Below are 18,714 nucleotides of genomic sequence, written 5' to 3' on the forward strand. Positions count from 1 at the left end.
GAGCCCAAGTCGGACACTTCACCGACTGAGCCACCCAGGCGCCCTTCACCTGAAAGTCTTTAAAAGGATTATATTCCTTCTCCCTCCACCTCCTCCAAGTAAGTCTCTGAGATCAAAAGACTTGTAGCGTGCATTAGCTCATCAGAACCCAGCATCTATCCCATCGTATGAGCCAGGGAGCCTGTAAGCAAAGGCAGTGACAGCGTTAGCAGCTGGAGAGATCATTCTAGCTGTTTCTCTTCTTGCAAAACCTAAAATTAAGAACGGAGTCTTGAAGAAGAATTAAACTTCTGGGGCGCCTGGGTGGCTCCGTCGGTGGAGCGTCCGACTTCGGCTCAGGTCATGATCTTGTGGTTCGTGAGTCTGAGCCCCACGTCGGGCTCTGTGCTGACAGCTCGGAGCCTGGAGCCTGCTTCGGATTCCGTGTCTCGCTCTCTCTCTGCCCCTCCCCCGCTCATGCTCTGTCTCTCAACAATAACTAAACATGAAAAAAACTTTTTTTTTTTTTTTAATCTTTGTTTATTTTGAGAGAGAGACGCTTGTGGCAGACCCGGGGCGGCCGGGAGTCAGTTCTGAGTGTCCCTACCCCATTGGCTGCTTCTGCCCTGACACCTGTGCAGGTTCCTGTCCACTCTCTGTGAGAGTTGGAGGGCCCCCCGGCCGAGACACGCACCTCTTCTCTTCTGTCTCATCCAGACTCCTGGCTTCGAATACCAGCCATGGGCTGTCAGCCCCTCCATTCTGTCCCCAGCCCAGGCCCCTCTCGTGTTTTCCAGCCTCCATGGTCAGCATCTCCTTAGGGTGCAAATAGGCACCTCGGTCATGGAGGTACTTCTAAAGCATAGGAGAGATTGTACTACTCCACCGCCCCAAATGCCCCCCATGTTTTCTCCATCACGGTCAAGGTAAAAATCTGAAGGCTGCAAGTCCTTACCAGGGCTGTTCCCTTGCTACCTGTGAATCTTCTCTCCCATCACCTTCCTTGCTCATTCAACGGAAGCCTCAGGCCCTGCTGCTTGTGGCCGGAGTGCATTCAGTGTGCCACTGGCAGGAGCATTTTGCGCCCGCTGATCTCCGCCAGGAAGGCTCTTCCCGCAGATGACCGCATGCTTCGCTCCCTCCCGGATTCACCCGTGATCTTTGACCACCCTGCGTAGAACAGGGATTCCCTCCCACCGTTCCCTCCTTACTCCTGTCCAAAATACTTGCTGGAAGGCACGGGCCTATATCTACGTATTTCTTGTCCGCCCTCTGTCCAACAACACAGGCTGCGCGAGGGCGAAGATTTGTGTATGTTTTGTTCCCCGCTGCATCCGCAAGGGCCAGAACAGCGCCCGGCGCAAGGTAGGGGTTCGGTCGATGCTTGTTAAAGAGAGTAAATGGCGATGGCTGCGTTTCTACAACATCCCAGCGACCAGCCAGGCTCTTTATGGAATTCTGGTCACACAGAGTAGGCGAGCCTTCCACACAACACTGTTGGGGTAGGAGTTGGGGTAACGCGGTGGCCGGGAGGGCTCCCGGGCCTTTTTGGCCATAAAGTCTTTTTCCACGTGGGGGGAGTCAGCATGCCAAGATCTCAGCTCTGTCGCCAGGCTTGGCTAAAGATACTTGTCAGGGTGAACTTGCCTGAGAATTCAGTGGTTCTCAAGATGATGCGCCTGAAAGGATCCTTGTTGGAACGCCATCCCTTCAAAAGGCCTTAATCCAGACTGCCTGTTCTGCAGACATTCTCAGATGCATTATTTAAAGTTATTTCCAGTGGTGCGTGGGTGGGAGGTGGGAGCTACATTTGTTACTTAGTGGTTTTGAAAAGCCTTCCAGGATCTTTTTCACTTTTAACCCTTCTTTTCGAAGTCACCTAACATAACCTCTTCGAGGTTGCAGCACCCCTCCCCTCCCACGTCGGTTAGCGCACTCCACCTGCACTGGGTCCCGCGGTGGGGGAGATCCAGAAGCAAGCCACGCGCTTCTTTGGGGCGGTCTCTTAGGGGAGTGAGGCTTCTTTTCCTCGGGGAGGCAAAGCATGAGATTCACGGAGGCTACTTGGTATCGAACGAATCGGTTGCACAGACTTCTGGTTCTTTGGAGAAAGTTTCGTGTTTGTGGGAGGGTGTGGTAGTCCTGCTCCTTTGGAAGAACAGAAACGTTGCGTTGCATTTGCACGGCTTTTCGTAACGCTCCGCGACCCTTCACATCCGTTATTTCGTTTGATGCTCACGGAAGCTTCCTGTAGCGGACAAGTTGTGTCCACGTTTCACAGATGAAAGCCAGAGGCACAAGAGAGGGTAGTGGTTTGCTCATCGCTGGTCCTGGTGGGGGGCCCGGCGGGCTCCAGGTCCCAGGGCTTCTGTTCTCGCTTCCTGGCTATGCAGGACTTTCGCTTCGGGTGCTCCCCTCAGCAGGGACAGGTGCCCGCCTGGTTCTCCCTTGTACTCCTGGATAGCCTCAAACACTTGATGGTTGGCTTCTACTGTGGGTATCCCTCTGCAACTTACAGCTTCTGCAGGTTCTGAGACAGAGGGGCACTGTCTGCGTGTCTCTGTGTATTTAGGGGGCTGTTCTCTTGCCAGGAGAACGTTTGAAGGCAGAAGGAACCATCTATACGTCCATGGAGAGCTGCACTCCCCAAGTTCATGGATTCCCTAAATTCATTGGGCTTCTTCCCCGGACCTCCGTCGTGAAGTGACACCCCTTGGAAATCCTCCACTTGGAAGTCAGGCAGCTCTAGAGGGTTCCCTCTTAGCATAGTACTCAGAGCTGCTATCTCTCCACAGAATCGCAGCAACACCAACCTTTGTACGGTGCTGTATAATTGTGGTTGTGCTTCAGAAGCATCCGGGGCCGGGGGGGGGGGGGGTGTCTTTGAAAATACAGATTCCTGGACGCTTCCTCTGGAGAATGTAACTCAGTAGGTTTGAGAAGGATCCAGAAATCTGTAATTTAAGAGGAAAAAAAAAAAAAATCCTTGGCAATCCTGACAATTAATGAGGCTTGGAAACCACTGTTTAGATTACAAAGGCCTTTTGTATATAATATTTCGTTTGTTCCTCACAACACATGAGGAAGCTGTTAACCTCTTTTGCAGATGTGGCTCAAATACGGTAAATAACTTACCGCGAGGCTCTCAGGGAATGGTGGGGTCCAGCCCACGGCCTTTGTCCCCAAGCTGGAGGCCGAAACTTCCTCTGTGCTCGCCCCCTGGAGACTCGTTCTCCCATCTCTCTGTTACCCTGGGGGTGTTGGTTTCTCCTCATATTCTGACTGTTTACCAGCAGTCTTACTCACCAGATCCAACTCTTCTTCCCTGAGGGCAGCTCTGAGCAGGTTTGGAGAAGAGAGTGAGAGTACAGGCCCTTGAGGCAGCATTTTGGGGCTTCCGACCATATTGGTTATCTGGGCTGTGAGGCAACGACGGTAGACAGGCCAGCCTCACCCTGAAGGCGCCGCACCATCAGCAGCTGAGTGGGGTGGGGGCCCCAGACAGGCCTTCATGCCCACACAGATCCGTCAGCCCAGTTCCAAGAAAGAATCCTGAAGTGCATAGGCAGAAACCACTGACCACTGGCGTGGAGAGTTGGTGGTAAATCTTGCCTCTTTTTCCATGTGCATTGTGTTTGGAGCTAGCTCATCAGGAAGAAACCTCAGAATCTCAAGTTTCCTTATAATGGGAAGGATGCAGGGTGGCCCTGGGGGTGGGTATGGGAAACTCTGAGTGGATTTTCTGGTTCTGGTGGGTGAGGAGGACATGTCAGCTTGGAAAGGTAACCAGAGCGCTGGGCTCTTTGGTTCCGGCCGGGCCTGTACCATTTTGAGCCCCTGCAGCCGAAAGGCTGGGTTGACTTCGCAGGTGCCCTCCCCGCCCCGATCCCCAGTGTGGCTGCTGTTCTTGGGAATTCAGAAATTGAAACCCAGAGGACCTTGGTCTTAGGAGGAGTCCAGTGACTTCCAGTTACTTTATTCATTTATTTACTTAGAGGCATTATGGCATCCTGGTTAAAATTAGGGCTCTCGAGGCAGATTTTGTGCCACCTACTGGCCTCGTAACTTTTTAATGTGGCCGTGCCTCGGTTTCCTCATCTGTAGGGTCGCGCTGACGCTGGTACCCACTGCCTCGGGTTATAATGGTGAGCATCGCGGGAATGGAGGCAGGCGCGCGAAAGGGGCTGCTAGGGTCTCTGCTGCGCAGCAAACATCCCATTCTGGGGCCACCACTGTGGCACAAAGGACAACCATGGGTGCCGCCTCGTAGGATTTCACAGTTCACTGGGAGGCAGACACAGAAATGGATTATTGCCACATAAAGTCGCCCAGGCAAGTGGGAAGTGCGGTAACGGGACGTCCGGAGAACCGTGTGCCATGAAGGGGCTGGGGCTAAGCCCGAGCTAGAGGCGATGGCATTTGATTTTAAAGCATGAGCAGGAATCCTCCAGGTAGAAGAAAGGGGCAAGGCATTACAGGTGGAGGCAGAGCGTGAGCAGGGGAGGGACAGAGAGAGAGACACCCAGGGGCGCCTGGGTGGCTCAGTCGGTTAAGCCTCCGACTTCAGCTCAGGTCACGATCTCATGGTCCGTGAGTTCAAGCCCCGTGTCGGGCTCTGGGCTGATGGCTCAGAGCCTGGAGCCTGCTTCCGATTCTGTGTCTCCCTGTCTCTCTCTGCCCCTCCCCCGTTCATGCTCTGTCTCTGTCTGTCTCAAAAATAAATAAACGTTAAAAAAAAAAAAAAAAAAAAAAAAGACAGAGAGAGAGAGAGACACCCAGAATCCCAAGCAGGCTCCAAGCTCCGAGCTGTCAGCACAGAGCCCGACGCAGGGCTCAAACCCACGGACCGCGAGATCGTGACCTGAGCTGTAGTCGGCCGCCCAACCGACTGAGCCACCCAGGCGCCCCTCAAGTGTGCCTTTTAATACAATCATTCTGGTTGCCATGAGGAGTACAGAACAATAAGAAAGGAAGCAAACCCACTGAATGACCTGAGTTTCTCACCCTTGTTGAACGTGGGTGTTGGGCAGCCACCATTTTGGAGAGCGCCCAATGCCCACTGTGGCCGGCAGGCAAGGCTGTGGAGAGTTTTTCCAGGTGACCTTGAGCAGGACATACTGCCCCTCTCCCCACCTCATCTTTAGATAACGTAGGAGCCGTGTACTATATACTCCAGCCCCCCAAAATGTAGCCTACTCAAAAGGAAAGCTGGGGTCCATCCATCGCTGGTTTTCTCTCTGTGTCAAATACATTTGCACTTAACTTTATTATTTAACGAAGGGAGTGTCCTCGTCATTCAAAAAGCAAAGTGACCGAAGAAGTTACACGTTGCCAGGCTTGCTCCTATGCCCGTCCATCCTTTTGTCCCCAGCCCTGCCACAAGAAACCGCTCTTTCTTTGTGTAAGTTTGTGTATTTATTTTGAGAGAGGGAGGGAACAGGGGAAGGAGTGAGCGAGAATTCCAAGCAGGCTCTGTGCTAACAGCGTGGAGCCCAGTGCGGGGCTGGAACCCACGAGCTGTGAGATCACGACCTGAGCCCAAACCAGGAGTCAGACACGTAACCGACCGCGCCAGCCAGGCGCCCCCACGAGAAACCACCCTTACTCATTTTCTTGGGTACCCTTCTGGCATTTATTTATGCAAATACGAGCTTAGATTCTTCCTGCACCCCCCTTTCTTCTTTAGAATATGTATCCGCTCCAGGGAGAATATGAACGACCTCTTTGAAACACAAAAATTGTACTTGTTAAGGAATTTCGGACTCGTCCAGTTATTCCTTCTAGAATAGAACAAAGGGGAGCGGAGGCTGTGCTGTGACTTTGTCTCCCTGCTACGTAAAATAGGGGCCATATTCTGTCCGCCCTGGCTCCCATGGGGGAAAGTCATAATTAATTTCACATTCATAAACAGCTTTGAGCTTTCTGGTGGAAGGGATTCTCACACTGGCTCTGTTTTGATTTCTCAGTGAAATATTTCCTCTTGTTCTCCAATCCCAGGATCCTTTTTTTTTTTTTTTTTTAAATGTTGACTGCAATTGTTAACAAGTTGTTAGTTTATTTATTTATTTATTTCCTCCCTTCCAGCTTTTCCTCGCAAAACTTCTGAGTCTCAGTTGGCAGCCGTACTCTCTGCTGGGGCCGTGTGTATCTGATTTTAAGCTCCAACCTGCTGGGTCCTCCCGCCTGCCTGCGTCCAGAGTCGAGTGTTTTTCGTGGTATCTGTTGGCAAAGTCCTTTATTTTTCCCACTGCCTGTGCTGAGGTGCACAGAAACTTCCAGAGTCCCAATCACAGGGCAGCGGTGAGCCAGAGCTGGCTGTTAACTGGCTAGAATGGCAAACTCTTCCCGGCCAGAAAGACAGGGCACCTTTGCTTCCTGTAGAGAGAACTTCCCGCGTCCTCTAGGGTTGCGGGAGAGACTCAGGAAGGAAGTTGTCTGTGAAATGGCGGAGGGGCTAGATTAGATGATCTCTGAAGATCTCTTTGGTTCTAAAATCACACTTTAGTGACACCGTCGGGGACTGCCGGTCCCAACGTCAGGAGTTAACCGTTCTGCACAGCATGCTGGCTGGACGGTGTGAGGAGAGGCCCCTGGGGTGCGGACCAGGCGAGAAAGGTCGGTGATGCCACTGCCTGGAATCCACAGAGCCTGGTCAATGTTTTGAAAGGGACTTGGGTTTTGTTTTACTGGAAAGCTTCCTGGAGGTCTTTTCTAGGCAGTAGGTTCATGTTGGTGCTTAGGTAGCACATAAAGCCGCTGTCTCCCAGACGTGGACCTGGTTTTGAGGACCTTACTGCTGGATCATGATTTCAAACCTTGCCAAGCGCCAGCTTTGTGAATTCAAGAAATCCTTGTCCTACATAAGGACCCGGAGGGACTTGGAATAGTCTCTTCTTCACCCTCCTCTCCCAGCGAGGCCTGTTCCCTGTGCCAAGGGCTCCCAGCCCTCACCTCGCAGTCGGGACCCACTCCTGCCTGGTAGTTTTCGCTCGTGGCGAACGGGAACTACACAGTTGTCCTGTGTGAATCTGTCCTCAGTTTTCAGGAGGACGCTAGAATCCTTGGGTTCACTGATGGAGTGTTTAGCGATCTGCATCGTTCCTGTGGGCCTCCCTTTGGGAAGACTGACCCTTAAAAGGGCTCTGGGTGCTGCTTGGCAGGGGTTCCCCTCCGTCAATTGGCACGGACGGCTTTCTGCGCTTCCTTTTTGCTGGGACCACTCTCTACTGTGCTCCTGTTGGATTCGGTGGGGTTCGTTCAGCGTGAGGAGCAGGAAACCCGTATATGGGGGCGACCGGCGCGATGTGTATATTCTGGGTCTGAGCCCTTCCGGCCCACAACCCCTTCCGTTAGTTAGATAACTTTCCTTCTCCACTGAACGGCTCCCCCTCGAAACAGTAGCCTCTCCAGGGAGATATTTGTGAACCCTAGCCCCGCGCAACGTCTGGCTCATCGTGAATATTCAGTAATTGGTCGTTGGATTGTTTTTCTGTCAACGACATCATCGCTTGAGTGCTGATTACGTGCGTGGCACTTTGCTGGAATCCGGTAATGCCAGAATAAGACACAGCCCCTGCCCATAAAGAGTTGGTAGTCTAAGAGAAGAGGCATCTGCATACTCCTCCCGTCTATCTCAGTGCCAGAAATCTAGAGGCCGCTTGGTGCCTTCTGAGTTGAGGATTGCAGGATGATAGAGCTGGAGGGTCTTCGGGATTTCAGAGTCCCTCCCTCTCATTTCAGAAATGAAGAGACTGATGGGTGAGAGGCTTGCGTTCGTGGCCACCCAGTCAGGCGAAGCAGAGAGAGAATTGTCCACAGTCCTTGTTTTTGGCTCTTTGGGGCACCCCACGTGGCTTGCTTTTGCCCTTTAACTAGAAAGAGCAGATCCTGACAAGCGGAAGGCGGTACCAGAGCACGCGGGAGCACACTCTCACCGAATGTCTGCTGACGCTCCGTGCCCCAAGTCCTGCAAGCGCTCGGAAGCTTTGGACAGTGGTTCTCACACTCGGACTGCAGAGTGAGCTGTTCAAAGGCAGCCAGGGCTCAGCTGCCTGCGAGCGCCCACTGGGGACATCTTTCTGGAGAGTCCAGAACTCTCAAGATGAAGGCTCATCAGTTTTGACCTTACGGCTCTGTTCCGCTGAGGTGCTGAATGGTTTTCGGGATAAGGTGTATGAGAGATTCTAGTTCATAAAACCACAGAGAAGGGCTTTCCGGGGCGCCTGGCTGGCTCAGTCGGTTAAGCCTCTGACTTCGGCTCAGGTCTTGATCTCACGGTTCGTGGGTTCAAGCCCCATGTCGGGCTCTGTGCTGACAGCTCGGAGCCTGGGGCCTGCTTCAGATTCTGTGTCTCCCTCTCTTTCTGCCCCCCACTCGTTCACGCTCTTCTCTCAAAAATAAATAAACACTAAAAAAAAAAAAAAAGTGGGGCTTTCCATTCTGCTAAAATATGGCCAGGACCTTGTCTGACTCCTATTCAAACAAACTAAATGTAAAAAGACATTTAGGAGGCGATTAGGGAAACATAAATGTGGATTTGACATTCAGTGATATTAGGGAATGATAGTGAATGTTAGGTATGATAATAGCACAGTGATTGTGTTAAAGACAAAAACAGTCATTAGCAATGCATACTGGTGTCTGGGTTGTTTTTAAAATATTGGCGGGGGGCGGGGGGCGGGGGGTGGCCCCTGGGTGGCTCAGTCGGTTAAGTATCTGACTTAAGCTCAGGTCACGATCTCACGGTTTGTGGGTTTGAGCCCCACGTTGGGATCCGTGCTGACAGGGTGGAGCTGGGAGCCTGCTTCCGATTCTGTGTCTCCGTCTCTCTCTCTCTCTGCCCCTCCCCTGCTTGTGTGCTCTCTCTCTCTCTCTCTCTCTCTCTCTCTCTCTCAAAAACAGATGGGCAAACATTTAAAGTAGAACAAAATAAAATAATATTCCAGCGGGGGAGAAAGCCGGGGAATAGACCAACGGTTTGACAAAACGTTGATCATGGTTAATTGTTGAAGGGGTCGGGGTGGGGTTGTTAGACAATACCCTCCGCTTTTGTATGTGTCTGGAAAATTCCAGAATAAGCAGTCTTCTTTAAAAATAGGGCCTGGGGCGCCTGGTTGGCGCAGTCGGTTAAGCGTCCGACTTCAGCCAGGTCACGATCTCGCGGTCCGTGAGTTCGAGCCCCGCGTCAGGCTCTGGGCTGATGGCTCAGAGCCTGGAGCCTGTTTCTGATTCTGTGTCTCCCTCTCTCTCTGCCCCTCCCCCGTTCATGCTCTGTCTCTCTCTGTCCCAAAAATAAAAAAAAAAAAAAAAAAAAAAAAAATAGGGCCTGGGTGTCTACCCTTGCCCTCCCTACTTACAGCGAAACCCCTTCCTGACAGAACGGAGGCTGGCACTGCGTGGCTGACCGGATCAGGACGAGGGTACGGAGGCCCCAGAGTAATTGGCCTGAGTTCCTAGTTACTTATCTCAGAGGATACCCAGAAGGACTGGAACGCTTCCCCTTGAGCACATCTGTCTTTGTGATGTCACCGATGCCCAGCTCACCCCTGTCTCTGGAAGCGGCTGCCAGGTGGACACAAGTGCCATCTCTGGTTCCATTTCTGCCGCAGGCTGGCCCCTCAGACTCCCCCAGAGAGGCCCATCCTGAGGCAGATTCTCTCGCTCAGCCGTCACGAAATGCATTACCAACGCTGTGCCACAGAACTTATCTCTTCAGCGCGTTGCGATACATATATCTGATTCCTTACTCACCCCTCGGTCCGTATCTGGCCCTTTCCTCTCCCCCACACCCCCAACCGTGACCCTGTCGCTACCTCTGCCCGCCGATAGTTCTACGGAAGGATCTGCAGTCACGCACAGCCTGTACAGTGTAGGGATGTCACTCTTCCTAGTTCATTTCCCTTTGTTCCTTCTCACGTGACTCGTTCATGAAGCTTTTGTACCTGGACCTGCTCTTGACCCGAAGTCTCCATTCTGGGCTTCCTATGGCCATGCCCTTTAGTATAGATGAAGACTCCTTAGGTTCATGGAGATTTGCTTGCCTGGAGCCCGTGTCCTCCCAGGTATCCTCTCCCCGCTCCCGACAAAAATGCTACATATGGGATACTGGAGACCCAAATGACTGAGAACCCGTTTCTTGGGTTTCTTCCTCATGTCTGGCCTCCTGAGGACAGATACTTCTAACCCTGAGGATGACCAAGGTGCAGCTATTCATGGAGGTACAGAGCTTTGACATACTCCACATGCATGTGGGGGCCCCTCTTGGTACCCAAAGAAGCCAGGGGCAGAGTGTAATGTGGATGGGGGCACACCGCAGGTAGATCGTTGGCTGCTATCTCCTGCACAGAACGCCAAGCAGCTTGAGAAATCTAATCGGGCCGTTATGAAGGGATATTTGTCAAGTAGGAGGGTAAGACCTATTTAATTGACCAGTTTGTTCACTTGATTTATTACTTTCAAACATGTAGACAGGGGGCATCTGGACCCCCCTTTTTTTGTTTTTTCCGATATCCAACATGGGGCTTGAACTCACAGCCCCAAGATCAAGAATCACAGGCTCTACCCACTGAGCCAGCCAGGCTTCCCCAGGCTTCCCTTTCTACTCTTCACATTTTAGGTATCAATATCTTAACTGAGACTCAGGAATTTTGCTCCTGGCTGGACTTCATCTCACCATAAGGTAGGCTTAGGTTCTCCCATGGCATCTCCCGCTGCTTGTAAAACACAACCTATGAAGTCCTTTCGTGGCACACTTATTTCCTGTGTTTATAACGGAGATGGAATCATGGTTTTCCCACCACCCCTCTTCCAGCTCCCAACAAGCCTCAATTATATAAGCCGACAAGCCCATTTAAAATAGCCTTAAAGTGAGGGTTGCCTGGGTATGCCAACAACTTTATCCTAGAAGTCTTCCCCTGAAATTTCCTATGCCCATTCAAAGGGTCTGACAGCGTTCTGGATGCCATTCGATAAGGATTAGCCATAAGACCTAAAAAGTTGAGCTATTTTTTTAAAGTTTTTTTGAGAGACAGCTCTTGCAAGTAAGTGGGGGAGGGGCAGAGAGAGAGAGAGAGAGAGAGAGAGAGAGCGAATCCCCAGCAGGTTCCGTGCTGTCAGGGCAGAGCTCAACACAGGGCTTGATCTCGCAAACTGTGAGATCATGACCTGAGCAGAGATCAAGAGTCGGCCGCTTAACTGACTGAGCCACCCAGGTGCCCCAAAGGTGAGCTATTTTTAAACTTCTAGTTTCCCCAAATGGCTCCTTCTCTTCAAATTAGTGCTAGAATTCTACCTTCCCTCCTTCTCTCCCGCCCGTGAAACCTTTCCATCTCTTCCAATGAATAGTATTGAAATTTCTGACCTATTATGGTGTACCCACCACTGTACCTACATCATATCAAACAGAAGGTTTTAAAGGCCTTTGGCATATCAGGGTCAATGTCTCCCACCCACATGGGCTATGTAATTGGCCTTCCTCTCTTTAGAGACCCCAAGCCTTGTGCTAAATAGGAATTGAGAAAGGACTGTGGATATGGGGAGCGAGTGTAGGGGTGGGGTGAACAAATAGGTAACCTCACACAAACAGAAAATGAGCTCCCCTTTGCACTAGGAAACTCACCTTAGCTTCCCACTCAGTCCATCTCAGACCCAATTAAATTTTAATCCAAACCATCATCAATGCAAAGTGCTTTCCTCAAGCTCCTTTGTTTCTGGAGCTCCGTGGCGCCCCGTTTAATAAGTGCTTCAGGAGAAGATGTCTGGCAAGGACTGGGTATTGACTTTGGAAAGGGGAGTGTTCACATCCCCAAGTATGTCACCGATAAGTTAACTGGAAACCAATCCCAGCCCTCCAGTTTGCTTGTTTATGTGGCTCAGGCACCTTGCACCAAACCTCAGCCCAAATTCAAGTTTCACATGGGCAATGGCTGCCATTCAACATGTTTGGCTCTTGTCTTCAAAAGGATGTCAACAGACAAATCTGCCCACGTTTGCTCTTCATTCGGAAGTATATTCATCTGGACATTCATTCCACAAGCACATACTGAGACGCCTTGTGCTAGGCTTGGGGAATGGAGACTTGGAGTCTTTGACTTTAAGGGCACCCAAGGTGTGCAACCAGATTACCATAGTAGCGATAGGAGTCTATGAAAGTGGAGGCATGTACAGAAACGTATTAACACAGGAGAAGTAGTGTCTTGCTGCCTGGGAGAACTGGAAGAAGCATCAGAGGAGTTGACATTGACCTGGGTCTTGAACGACGCACCGGAACAGGGACAGCCGAATTGGACAGTTGAAATTTAATTTCTCCTCTCTTGAGAGTTGCACTTCAAAAGCTGTTGGTTTTCATGGGCACAGAAAGCGGGCTGGAGGCCCGGAGGTCTACTGGGGGCCTTGTCTACTGTTGTAGTAGAGAGCGAGAACGGAGAAGAGTTTAGGACGGCTGAGCCAGAGGGAAGGACTCTGCTGGGCAGATGGGGATTACCAAGGAGAAAGGAAGGAGCTCAAGGCCTCGCCCCGCCCTTTTGCTTGGGCGGCATTCATAGATTTACTAGTTGCTGATGGCTGCCAGTATGTCCCTGGGATGGGAACCAGCTGTCCAAAAAGGCCAGTGGGAACAGTTGTTGGCACACTGTTCATCTGGCTCCACTCGGCATCCTAAAGACATGGCGTGCTTCACACACGAACCTCACTGCAACCACCTCCTTGACTTCACATCTTGAAATAACTCCTCATCACTGGATGAGTATTTTAAGACACAACTCTCATCAAGAAGTTTCCATTAAAGCAATTCCAGTAGAGTGAATAACCATTTCCCCCCGCTCATCAGACATGCTTGTCTTACAGAATCATGAGTTCAATTCTCACTTTTATAGCCCTATCTTAAAAAAAAAAAAAAAAAAAAAAAAAAAAAAAAAACACCTCAGAGCAATGATCTGACATTACATCTGTGTCAAAAAAGTTTCCCTCTGCATTTTCAGATCATCTTTTCTGGGTCAGCATTTCTCTTTCCTTATCACAGCTTTTTTTTTTTAACTTCCTGTTCCCTATCAAGCTTTATATGAACTCATTTTGTCATTTCTTAAACAATTCAGGAGTGAACCTTTCCCCTTTTTGAAGGCCAGTAATTTTTCTACACCTTCTTACTCACCGTATATGTGCAAAGGTCGGAGTTATTGAAAATGTTTTGACAGCCCTCAATTATTTGCACTTAAGGGGTTGACTAAAGAAGGGGAACTGCATAAATTATCAGCAAAATGACATTAAAGCAATCACATATAATACCAATGGCATACATTCCCCATTTGTTTATTTGACCTTCGAATGTACTTAAGATCTTGTTTTTAGCACACTAAGCTGCTTTCATTTGCAATTCTTATACATATAGTAGACGGGCAACAGAGTTTCCATTGGATAACCCATCAGCCAGTGGGTGACTGAAAGCTAGAATAATATAACTCTTCTCTAACGAGAACAGCTTGTCATGAAGAAAGGTTAAATACACAGTCTTGTAGTTAAGGGAAGAAACAAAAGCCTAGACAGGTAGGAAGGCCTGTTCCACCAACCTGACTCACAAAGACCTAGACTTTATTCCTTTATTTATTCAACATTTCTTGAGCACCCAGTATAGGATAGGTGTTGGAGATCAAAGAAGTAAAAGACATCGTCCTATGGTCTTTGGGTTCTGTAAATGAACACACAGCTTAATGGATACCCAAACAGATCTATGAGGCCTTGGTGGGAACAATTAACTCCACTGTGTTGCACAGAGAGCTATTTGGGCTGGATATAGAAAAGTGTGTAGAGAACATGTATGTGTGGAGAAGGAGGAGCAGTTTTCCGGGCAGAGGGGCCCAGCATGCGCAAAGACAAGGAAGGAAACAACGTATTGAGGGGGAGAGAGAGTTCAGGGTTGTTGAGATGGGAGGATAATGGCAGGGTTGAGTCTAGACGGGTGGATTTGGGCACCACCGTGGAGCACCTCGGATGCCATGTGGAAAAGATGCTATCTTTCAGTTAACAGGGAGTCCGAAGGCTTAAGCAGAGGTAATACGGTCAAATCTAAGTTCTAGAATAATGACCCCGCCAGCAATGAGGATGGTGTACAAGAGGGAGGAAAGGCTAGGGGAAACCAGAGGGGACTCGACAGGTGAGAAACAGTCTGGCCCGAGTCAGGGGAGCATGCGGATGGAGCAGAGGACGTGCAGTCAGCCTCACTCAGGATGCCTTGGTTCCTGCTTGAGGACTGGGCATGAGGAAGATGAGGGAAGCCGTGAGTGTTTCCTAATTTCTGTTTATCTCACTGGTATGGCCAGTGTTTGACGTGGACAGTGACAAGCTAACATCTGCTAAAGCACAGCCTCATTCCACGTTTCTGACCTTTTTGTCTGGGGACTTGTACAGGGCTTAGGCTTTTAGCTCTTTCTTCTTCAATTCAACAAACATCGTTGGCACCGTGAAGGATGAAGAGCTGGTCTTCTTCCTCAAGAAGCTCATAATAAACTCATGGAGGAGGAAGACCTGTAAAACAGTAAATATTAACCAAGGCTGAGTGAAAACCAAAGGGCTATGAGGGCATAGAAGAAGCCGGGGGGGGGGGGGGGGGGACTCGGGAGGATTTCACACCGGGGGTTTGCGCCAGGCTGTTCGTTTTTACTGAGCATCTATCACATGCCATGTAGGTCTCAGGCACTGAGAATAGCAGTCAAATACATATACATGAGAAGGAGGAAGAAAAAACATTAAATAAGGAATTATAGGCAGGGTGAATACTGGAAAAGAGAAATACGGGCTGTCATGAGAATAAACAACAGAAAGATTAGTCTGAGGTATCAGGGAAAGCAAACCCAGAAGGTTTAAGCTGAGACATGACAGGTGAGTAGAGATACGAGCGTAGGGGAATGTTCCCGAAGAGAAGTAGGCGTCCCCTTGCTCAGTGGTGGGAAAATGAGGCATGTTCAAGGAACTGAAAGAAATCTAATGTGAGTGGCACATAAGAGCAGGGGGAGTGGCCTGAAGGAAGGCCGGGAGGGGCCGGAATAGATCACACAGGCTTATTTACCAGGTTAAGGTTCTGGAGATTTATCCCAAAGGGTATAGGGAGCTATCGAGGTTGTAAGCAGAAGAGTGGTGAGATTACTGCATAACTGGAGAATACATTGCAAAGGGCAAAGCTGGAAGCAACAGATCTGTTAGGACAGACACACCGTTGCAGTAGTCAGACGGGTGACGGTGGGTTAGCACCGAGAGGGGACAGCAGATTGGAGAGAACAGGTGTGTGATTTCGGAGGCAGACCTGGACAGGACTTAGGGATTAATTGCATCTGAGAAGGAAGCAAGGGCGGAGAAGTCAAGGGTGATCTGGAGCTTATAACTTGGGAAGTTGGGTGGATGGTGTGGCATTAACCAAAAGAATCTGGAAAGACGCAGGTTGGGAGGGGGCAAGGCGAGTTTGGTGTTTGAATACACGAGGTTTCGGTACGAGCAAGACGTTCAAATACTGATTATACATTCCAGGACATGTGATGGAAGCCCAAAGGTTAAGAAAGAGAAAAGGGTGGTACCTAGGGATTAGGGCAACATTGGAATGGAGAGGTGGGACTTCTAGCCCAGCGAATGGCTCAGATCTCCTACAGAGAACGCACAGAATGTGTAAAGGAAAACCGCACAGAGTCTCTCGAGGAATACCAGCAACCAAAGTGCCTGCAGAGGAGTCGAGCTTACAAAGGAAGCTGAGAAGGTATAGCTAGGGAAATCCGAGGAAAAACCAAAAGCGTAGCGTCAGGGCCGTAAAAAACAGAGAGCGGTGAAGGGAGCGTCAGTGACGTGAAATGCTCTTGAGAAGTCACGAGAGACTGAAATGCGAAAAGCCCGGTGGACCAGACCCTAGTGACCCAGATTCTCACTGCTACTTACTGAGTGACCTTAGACAAGTCACTGAATTTTACACGGAGCCTCGCCTACACTTGGGCGTGATTGTTCCGTATTCAGATCAGCATCTAAAGGCTCAGTAAACAGGGGCCGTTATTTTTCACACTGTTTCTAGAGCCGGTTTTAGTGGCGAGGCGCCAGATTACAGTAGCTTCTAGTAAGAAAAGTGAGATAGAGGGTGGGGGCGGATCATTGGGGGGTGAGGAGGAGTTCGCAGGGAGGAAGAAGGGGAAGGTGCGGCAGAAGATGCATTGGTTTTCGCGGGGTTAAAGGGAACGACACTGGGCAGGCATGAGCCAAAGAAGCTGGCGGGAAGTATGACGGGACCACGGTCAAGTGTGATGGCTGCGAAGAGGCAGGACGAGTTACGGGGTGAGCGGAGCCTATAAGAATGTACCATGAATGGAGTTGGAGTCTTTGAGTTTTTGTTTTATGAATGTAAGGGAACCGCTGGCAGTTTTAAAGGAATACGTTTAGCTCACCTTGTTTCAGGAAAATTAACAGAAGAGGGAGGGAGGGATGGGCTCTAGTGGAGAAGGATTTAGGGAAAAGCTATCCACGCTGTGATTGTCGACGGAAGAGTTTTAAGACAGAGCAAAAAACCACTTGGGAGCGTGTGACCTTGCCTCGGTCATTTAACCTCGCTGAGACTCAGTTTCCCCATCAAGAGAGTGGGGGTGGTACTGTCTACCTCTAAGGTTCTTTGGCGCATTATATTTTATGTCAAGTATCCAGGATGGCGGTTAGCGTACAATGAACTCTTCGGTCAATGTCCTTCCCGTTCCCATCCTGCCTCCCCTCCCACTCTTGGTAGCGTGCCCGAAGGCCTTGCTCTCGCCTGATTTTCAGGAGAGCTAGTTTTGTACTGTACTAAAATTAAACAACAATCTCGTCTTCCAAAAAGTTTCCTTTCCAGAATAGGGCTAATGTGTCATCCCCGCTCCCTCCCTGATTTGGAGGATTGATGTGTTTCATGGGCTTTGTACCAATGCGTCTTGATGCACGGATGCTTGTGTTTGGGGCTGGGCAGTGGCTCAAGGGTAGCCCTTTCCCATAAAGCTGCGAAGGCATTTACCTACGAGATGGAGAACACATCCTTCCTGGAAAGAGAGCAAAACCCTGAAACCATTCCCCTCATTTTTCTCCCAGTTTCTCTTTTTCTCCTGTCTTCCACGACATCTGGTTTGGTTAAATTCATTTCCAGCCCGAAATAACTGGTTTCTGGAAAAGATGTAATATGGATTACATTTCTCTAAAGCCATATGCTCTATACATCCTGGCATCCATGCAGATGTCATTTGATTCCATTTTGTTTTATTCATTCAATAAATATTTATTGAGTGCTTGGGCACTTGGCATCCATAGTGCAAAGAGGAACAACATTCAGTTCTGCGTTCTAAATGGTCCCAGATTTTGCGGCAGAGCAAGACCCAAAGACATAATAGGTTCAGTCGATTATGGCTCAGTTAAGTAGGAGCTACCGACCAGCTTCAAAGTGGGTGGGGGATGGGCAGCTACAAGAAAATACTTCAGGGGCACCTGGGTGGCTCATTTGGTTAAGCATCTGATTTTGGCTCGGGTCATGATCTCACTCTTCATGAGTTCAAGCCCTGCATCGGGCTCCGGGCTGACAGCTCGGAGCCTGGAGCCTGCTTTGGATTCTGTGTCTCCCTCTCTCTCTGCCCCTCCTCTATTCACAGTCTGTCTGTCTCTCTCAAAAATAAACATTAAAAAAAAAATCTTTTTTAAAGAAAATACTTTAGCAAAGCTGATATTTGAATGGACTCCTGATGTGGGAGCTTCATTTTCCCAGGTGAAGAAAAAGGGGACGGGCTCTCCTGACCTGTTTTCTTGAGGAACCAGCATGTAATTCGAAAGAGGACGTTTGGCCCCGAGAAGCATGAATCATTTGTTGTTCCAGGATGAGAATGCCCACAAAATGTTCACTGAGAGTCCAGTATGGGCCAGGCAGGGTGCTAAGTGCTTTGTTTTAGTTCGTTTGAGTCCCAGAACAACCTTAAGAGGCAGGTCCCATGACTGCCCCCATCTTACACGGGAGCTAAGCGATGCTTAGAGGGCTTGAGTAACTTGCCCGCGATCACCCGATGACACAGCAAGGATCTGAACACAGACCATCCTACTCGAGGGTCTGTGGACTCTGAAGCATCGTGGCAGGCGAGCTGGGCGCTGGCTCCTGCGGGCAGTGGGGTAGCAAAGTGGAAGGCAGAGTGGGGGGTGATGCCTCTGGGGGGATGAGGCCAGATGTGGCATTAGTAGATTCATCTTTGCGTGTTTATTTTTTTATAAAAATGTAACTGCATTCCTTTTAAAGTGAGATAGGACCCTATTTAGACACACTGGTTTAAGTTTACTTTTATTTATTTTGAGAGCGAGTGGGGAGGGCCAGAGAGAGAGAGAGAGAGAGAGAGAATCCCATGCAGGCTCCACGTTGTCAGCACAGAGCCTCATGCGGGGCTCGAACCCACGAACCGTGAGATCACGACCTGAGCCGAAATCAAGAGTCCGACGCTTAACCGACTGAGCCATCCAGCTGCCCCCACGCATGTTTTCAGCATAAGCCCTGTTTTAGTGGGAGATAATTGTGTAAATGAGACAGGAGGTTTGGGATAAGAGACCTAACTTAAAAGCTTGTTGTTCTTAGAAATTTTGATTCCCACTTACTTGCAAACAGCATCCTGAGACCCTTGATTTTCAGTCATCAAAGTAAACCCCAACGAGGTAGAAAAGTACTTATAAGTCGTTTACTGTTTTCACCTTAAAAATGGTCAAATGTATTCTCCAATTAAA

General features: G+C 49.7%; 1 protein-coding gene and 2 long non-coding RNA genes across 4 annotated transcripts in view; 1 reads left to right on the plus strand and 2 right to left on the minus strand.

Moving 5' to 3' along the window:
• UBASH3B (ubiquitin associated and SH3 domain containing B) overlaps positions 1–18,714 on the plus strand; it is a 141,581-nt gene that overhangs the window by 56,769 nt on the left and 66,098 nt on the right. The window lies entirely within an intron of this gene.
• LOC123600821 lies at positions 496–11,061 on the minus strand. The gene is made up of 2 exons (XR_006713839.1): positions 9,336–11,061; positions 496–2,933 (listed from the first exon to the last, which is right to left on the minus strand). It is a non-coding gene; the product is annotated as an uncharacterized LOC123600821 (long non-coding RNA).
• Positions 11,664–18,714, minus strand: part of LOC123600819 — a 9,168-nt gene continuing 2,117 nt past the window's right edge. Inside the window, exons 2-3 of the long non-coding RNA XR_006713837.1 lie at positions 16,982–17,127; positions 11,664–14,496 (exon numbers count right to left, since the gene is read on the minus strand). This is a non-coding gene — a long non-coding RNA (uncharacterized LOC123600819). The remainder of the gene's footprint in view (positions 14,497–16,981; positions 17,128–18,714) is intronic.

Source organism: Leopardus geoffroyi, chromosome D1, assembly GCF_018350155.1.
Source record: "Leopardus geoffroyi isolate Oge1 chromosome D1, O.geoffroyi_Oge1_pat1.0, whole genome shotgun sequence".
Taxonomy (NCBI): Eukaryota; Metazoa; Chordata; class Mammalia; order Carnivora; family Felidae; genus Leopardus; species Leopardus geoffroyi.